Here is a 6,900-nt window from a genome sequence, read left to right as displayed (position 1 = left end):
GGTGTTTCATTCAACAGAAGTTGAAAGAAAGAAATCGTAGAGACGAAGAAGATATATAAAGAAAAGAATGATTGTATTAATATTTAACTGCTTTAATTCGTAGGAAAGAAATCTTACAGACGACGTAGAAGAAAAAAAGAAAAAAAGAAAGAAAAGAGTGATTGTATTAATATTAACTGCATTAATTCTTACAAAAGAAGGTCTCAAGAAAAGAAAAAAAAAACGACGACACTAAGCGACGGCGACTTTCTTTCTCTTCGCTACTTCTGGTTCAAGGGCACCTAACTCCCTCTTCAAGCTGCGAACCGTGGGGACCTGCGGTTCTTCTTCTTCTTCGGACATCTGGTGCACATCCAGGTGGAGAAGGAGCTGAGTATCGGTGGAAGCCGGTGGTGTGGAGAAAGAGGGGAGCTCGGACATAATGCGTTGGAGGGCTTGGGGCCACAGCTGGAAACCAGAGAGGGCGGAGACGACGGTGCGGCGCCAGCCGAAGCGGGAAGAGAGGGAGGCGTAGTCGAGGCGGAAGGAGCGGCTCTCCATGTTGAGGGTCCCGCCGGGAGGAGAAGCGAGGAAGAGCGTCTCGATGCGGGTGACGGTGACGGCCAGGTGGGGGGGGCGATCGGGGCATCGTCGTGCGGGTATGGAGGTGGTGTAGGCATCGAAGAATAAGTCGGTAGGGCGGATGGGGGTAGCAAGAACCACTGCGGAAGACATTGCAGCGATCAGCAATCTCACTCTCTCTGATATCTGATATCTCCTCTCAGGCGGAAGAAAGTGAGGAATACAGGAGTTCCCTAGAATCACACGCCCTACTCATGATTCTAACATGAGTTAGTTAAATTTTAATTATGATTCTGACAGACGCGTTTTAGTTATGGTTCTAACTTCTAACCGTTTCGGTTGCTCTTACCTGTATTATCCACACCTCACTCACACTCCCCTCAACTTAACACTCTATTGTATAAATTATTAAAAGTAAATAAATTTTAATTATTTATTAATTTAAAACAAGTTAAAATCTTATCCAAGTTAAATGTAATAAAACACCCACTTTTTTTAATGTTTTAATTTTTTAAATTCACTATTTTAACATTATATTTAATTACTATTTAAATTTTAAAAATTAGATTAATTATTTCCAAAAAAACATTTAAAAAAAACTTTGATCTTTTCCATTGGTGGAGCTCATCTTAAACCTTCTATTGTTAACAATCGCTACTTTGTTAGTTCAACGAAGCCATTTCCCTGGCGACCCACTTAGCGAGCCACACCCTTGTAATTCGACCGAGTTGAACCACTTTTGGAATAGGGCAAGTTAGGGCTACATGTTAGACTTACCCTGTGTAAATGTTTCAACTCGCCCCTAACATTCACGGTATTAGACGACAGTTGACAGCTAGGCTACTTAAATAAATTAAATCAATAATTAAATTCTTAAAAATATTTAGAATTATATTTATCATAATAGATTTATATATATGTTTTGTCAATATGTTTGAAACTTTGGTCGATAAGTTGTCACCTCGGTCTGTCAAATGTGTTTTTCTGGGATATTCTCGTCGACAAAAAGGGTATAAATATTATGATCTTATTCGACAGAAGACATGTGTCAGCCAACTAATGTCACCTTCTTTGAACATACTCCATATTTTTCATCATCTACTAAGCCTCCTGTGTCACCTGAATCTCCTTCAGATAATCTTATTCTTATTGCAGTTTTGGATGTCCCAGCGTCATCAAATTCTTCATTGCCACTTCGCGTTTACAGTCGTTGCTCTCGTGCTCGTGTAGTGCCTCTAGTAGTTACCTCTATAGAGCTCTCTTCTCATGATCCACCAACTTCCTCATTACCGGCAGATCCTATTGTCTTTGATTTGGACCTGCCTATTAGTCTACAACAAGGTCAACGATCTAACACTTCTCTTCCGATATCCAAATATGTGTCTGTTGAATTTTTGTCCCCATCCTTTAAGTCCTTTTCTATGTCATTGTCTATATGTCATACCCCTTGTTCAGTGCAGGAAGCCATGTGCTCTCAAAAATGGAAACAAACTATGGACAATGAGATGGTTGTTTTGGTTTATCGTGGAACATGGCGTCCATGTGATCCACCTACAAGAGCAACTATTGTGGGGTGTCGTTGGGTTTATACTATCAAATATAATGTTAACGACTCTATTAAACGGTACAAAACTCGTTTGGTAGCAAAAGTGTATACGCAAACTTTCGAAGTTGATGTCTTTGAGACATTCTCTCCTGTGGCTCGACTTACTTTGATAAGTTCAAGAGCAAGTCGAAAAAGGACTTGACCGAAATAGAATGATTGAGTCACGTTCTTCCACTTGACTCGTCTAAGTCTTAGTGTGATCTGACTCACTCGATATGTAAGTGAACTTAATGAATATAAAAATCACAATTCATGAATATGGATTCTACAATTTAGTTAGTTATATGCGTTCTCTTTAAAAAAAAAATCTCATTTAGTACATTTTTATGTTGTGTATAACTCAAAGTACAAAAACAATGATCAAAGAAGTAAATTATATACATGGTATAAATACTAAAAACCAATATATGAAAACCCTCCACTTTTGTCTATTTTTGTGTTACATATGGTCCTATGATTAAAACTCGGGGTTCCTTGTTGGGACCTTTGAGTCCACTTTAGAGTCCAAAATGAGTCGAGGTCTAATTGAGTTAAGCAGCGGTTTGCTTGAATAGTCCTGAGTTAGACTTTGGGTGAGGTTTTACCGAGTCTAATCTTTCCAAATCTCTACCAAGGTGTTATAACTTAGAATTAGAACTCAGCCTAGATCCCTAACAGTCATAAGTAGAACACCTAAGTTGGCTCAAGACATCGACATACTTTAAGTGAGATTTGGAATAAGTCGGAGAAAACCCACCCATTATAGAAGATTCAAGTTCGAGTATTACCCTAAACCCTGAATCGCTAACTTAACCCAATCAATTTTAAATCTGAGTCAACTCAGCCAGGTCAAGAATCATGACACTAGGTCCCGACTTCCATGCACTATACATGTCTTTAAAAACCCGCAAAATTTAAATCCACAAAGGTGGAAAACATCTCCCAGGAAAGCAATTTTCCCGTCGAAACTACCGTCGCCCACCCATTCAATATATTTTACCTTAAGCTACATAAATAAGTTAAAATGATAATTTAAGTATCTAAAAATGTTTAGCTTAACTATATTTATCAAAAGAGATTTAAATACAACCGAATAAATAAAAATAATTTAATTTTATTTATTTTTAAAAAAATAATTAATTATTTACTATAAATATAACAAGGACTAAAATTTGTTTTTCTGATTTACTTAGCTCAACAATAGGAACTTTCAACTCGAACTTCAATTTTTGGCTTAAGGATAACATCGATATGACTAAAAAATCAAAGTGAATAAGTTTGCATATAAATCGAAGAGAATAAATATAAGTGATAAGAAATTAGTTTTTTCCACTATCTTAAGAAAGGTTAAACGAGAAAAATTAAAAATATTTGATCTTTAAATTTTAAAAAATTCTAATAAAATGAAAATTATATTTTCTTCCAAACATGCCCCTAAATATTTACTTTTCAATGGAGTTGATAAAAAAACAGGATTTTTAACAGAGTTAATAAAGGTTAAATGAGCAAAATTAGAAGAACTTAGCTCTTAAATATTTACTCTTTAATCAAGGTGATAAAAAACTGGTTTTCCCACACTTTTGAAAAAGGTTTAACCGAGAAAAATTAAAAGAACTTTCTCTAGTCTTTGTATGGCGAAAAACTTTTAGACAAATAAAAATTTATATTTTCTTCCAACACTTTTCAAAATACTCAAACACACCTTTATTACTTACTCATGAATGAGTTCTCTGAGAGGAAAATTAGAAGAAATTTTCAATAAAATAAAAAATTATATTTTCTTCCAACACTTTCTAAAATACACAAAATAAGCCCTTAAATGGAGTTAATAAAATAACTTATCTCCCCACAAATTTAACAAAGGTAACTGAGCTAAATTATATAATAAAACACCCTCTTTTTTTCAATTTTCTAAATTTAATAATTTAATGTTTAATTATTATTAATATAAAAATATTTAAAATATATTTTTGTTTATTCAAATAAAACTACCTTATAAAATTTAAATCTATCAAAGTAATTTTTTACAATAAAATACCCTCTTTTTTTAATTTTCTAAATTTATGATTTTTATATTATATTTAATTACTATTTAAAAAATAAAAAATGATATTTTAAAATTAATTATTTCATTAATATTTGGATATTATAAAACTAAGGATTTTTTTAATCATTTTACGTTTATCGTCTTAATATAATATTAAATTAATTATTAATTTAAAATTATTTAAAATCCATTTTAGTTTTATTTAAAAACTATCTTAAAAAATTTTAATCTATCATAGTAATTTTATATAATAAAAATACCATATTTTTTATTTATAAATTTATCATTTTTATATTTTATTTAATTACTATTTTAAGACTGAGAAGTTAGATATCGTAAAAGTGAGACTTTGACAATTAAAAAATTGAATATTTTCTTAACTATTTTATTTTTATTTATTTATTTAAATTAATTAACTTTATGTAAATTTTAAAATTATTTTTTAATGATTTATCTATCTTCACTAATTAATTGAAAAGTTAAATAAAACTATCTTTCAAATTTTAAATATGTAAGACATTTTTATTAATAAATTCCTTTTACACTTTCTATTGTGCTCACTAACACAAAAAAATTACTTTACACTATAATTTTCATTGTTGAATTTTTAGTCATGGAATCTTCATGATTAAAAAAATATATATATGATCTTTTCCATTACTGGAGCGCATCTTCAACCTTCTATTGTTAACAGTCGCTACTTTGTTGGTTCAACGAAGCCATTTCCCTAGCGAACCACTTAGCAAACCACCCTTGAAGCAAGAATAACTACGGAATGTATTACTTAACATGTAATGAAGCAAAAAAAATTGAATATTTACCCATGTAAATAATCCAAATAAATAAATAGCGTGTCATTATAATCTTTTCTGTCGGGTTAGATTATAACACATATGTGATTATGTTACTTTATGATGGGACCCAAAAATTTGTTTGTAAAGGAATATTCTATGCCTGTAGGCAATCTAGAATTTTATTTATTTTTAAATATTTCTTTCCCATTCTGACTACTCACTTAAATAGAATATTTACCCTGTAGGGTTAAATAATTATGTCTCCATGATTAAGAATATTGTAGCAATTACTCAAATATTCAAATGTATACCAAAAATATGACATAAAAATAATTACTAAAATAAATGTCAATTAATAATCCATATATTTAGATCAGCATAAAATATGCATAAAAAAACTGAAGTATGCAAAGAACCTAAATAAATTTTGCACGATTATTGAAATTGCATAAAAACGTATTACTGTAATTTTAATATATTTTTTATGTGTATCCAACTATAATACATAAAGCTAGTTGGGATTAATGGTCATTGGCGCCATATTTTTTTCCTGCGTGCAGGTTTGAATCCCCGTTGGCGCCAAATTAATTTTGAGAACTAAGTGAATTCAGGCGAGTCAACCCGAACCACCTGATTCGACCTTAAAAGTCTGAGTCGCGTCAACCTGTCCGACTCGTCTCAACTAGCTCAATCCTGTGCAATTGGACCAAGTCAATTGGTTACTTAAATGAAACTTTTTAGTCTAAGTTTCAATTTTTTTTTATTTCCGCTCATTGGAGGTCGTCTTCAACCTCTAGCCACGCGAAGAGGCGACGCTCAGCTTCCACCGTTAGCTTTTTACCGGACATCAAACGTCGTCGTTCGACAGTGACGATGTCGACCGACACACAACGCCGACCAATGGCTCTCCATGGAGACCCAAGAACGAACACACCGAAGAGCGTACACAGAGCATCGCTCTTCACGAAATGTCGCCATATCAGAGAGGGGAGCTCTGATACCACATGTAGGATCTTTATATCATGAATTTCTCAATAAAAACATAAATGAAACTCATGAACATACTTCCTAACACGGCGTCAATTTCCCATCGGTTTGGTGTCCTTTGATGGAGAGGAGGCTATAAGAGGGGGTCTGGTCTAGCAAAGGTATGCTTGAACGTTGAAATTTAACATGAACTAAATTCACCATCTTGTTTTTTTAGGGGAATAGAAGAAAAAGAATCCTAAAAATAATCTTGCCATCGGTCCTCCTCTTTGCAGCAACGTCCTTCAAAAGTTCCCCAGAATAAAACTCTCTTCTCTCCTCTCTATCACAGCCTCTTTCAAAGCTCTCCACTGAATGAACTTTTCTTCTCCTCCTTTCTCTATTTTTAGCCTCTTTTTCCTCCTCTTCCGAATAAAATTTTCTCTCCCCCCTATTTTTCTCAACTCCCTTGAATCCCCATTTTTTCTCCTCGTGCTTGCGAAAAAACAAGGCAAAAGAAGAGGCCTCAAGGCTTGAAACTCTCATAAGTCCAAATTGCTTACTTGAATCTCTCCAAGTCCCAATTAATCTTTTTAAAATTCAACTTGATCTTGACTCTTAAATAGCATCGGTGAAATCTAGACCTTTCTTTTGTTCAAATCTGAAATAAAAGTAAATGACAATAGTGAAACCTAAAACCGATAAATAAATAAAGTTAGACTGCAAATTAAAGTTAATAATTGATAAAATACACTAAATTATGCAAGTCATCAAACACCCCCAAACTTAAAACTTTGTTTGTCATCAAACAAAAAGAAAATAAAATAAAATACCACTATAGACAATATCAACTAGACCCATAGAGACATATCATCACTCGCCAAGCCATGATCTGAATTTAGATTTCATCACTAGTATCTTACTATTTTAACATCAAAGACAGTAGG

General features: G+C 32.9%; 1 protein-coding gene across 1 annotated transcript in view; it reads right to left on the bottom strand.

Moving 5' to 3' along the window:
- LOC137963086 (uncharacterized) overlaps positions 1 to 6,900 on the bottom strand; it is a 53,815-nt gene that overhangs the window by 32,245 nt on the left and 14,670 nt on the right. The window lies entirely within an intron of this gene.

Source organism: Aristolochia californica, unplaced genomic scaffold (genome assembly GCF_029961685.1).
Source record: "Aristolochia californica isolate CCGP_79_NKW_82.1479 unplaced genomic scaffold, dmAriCali1.0.hap1 SCAF_4, whole genome shotgun sequence".
Lineage (NCBI taxonomy): Eukaryota > Viridiplantae > Streptophyta > Magnoliopsida > Piperales > Aristolochiaceae > Aristolochia > Aristolochia californica.
The sequence above is the reverse complement of the archived record's forward strand: the minus strand, read 5'-3'. Positions and strand labels throughout refer to the sequence as shown.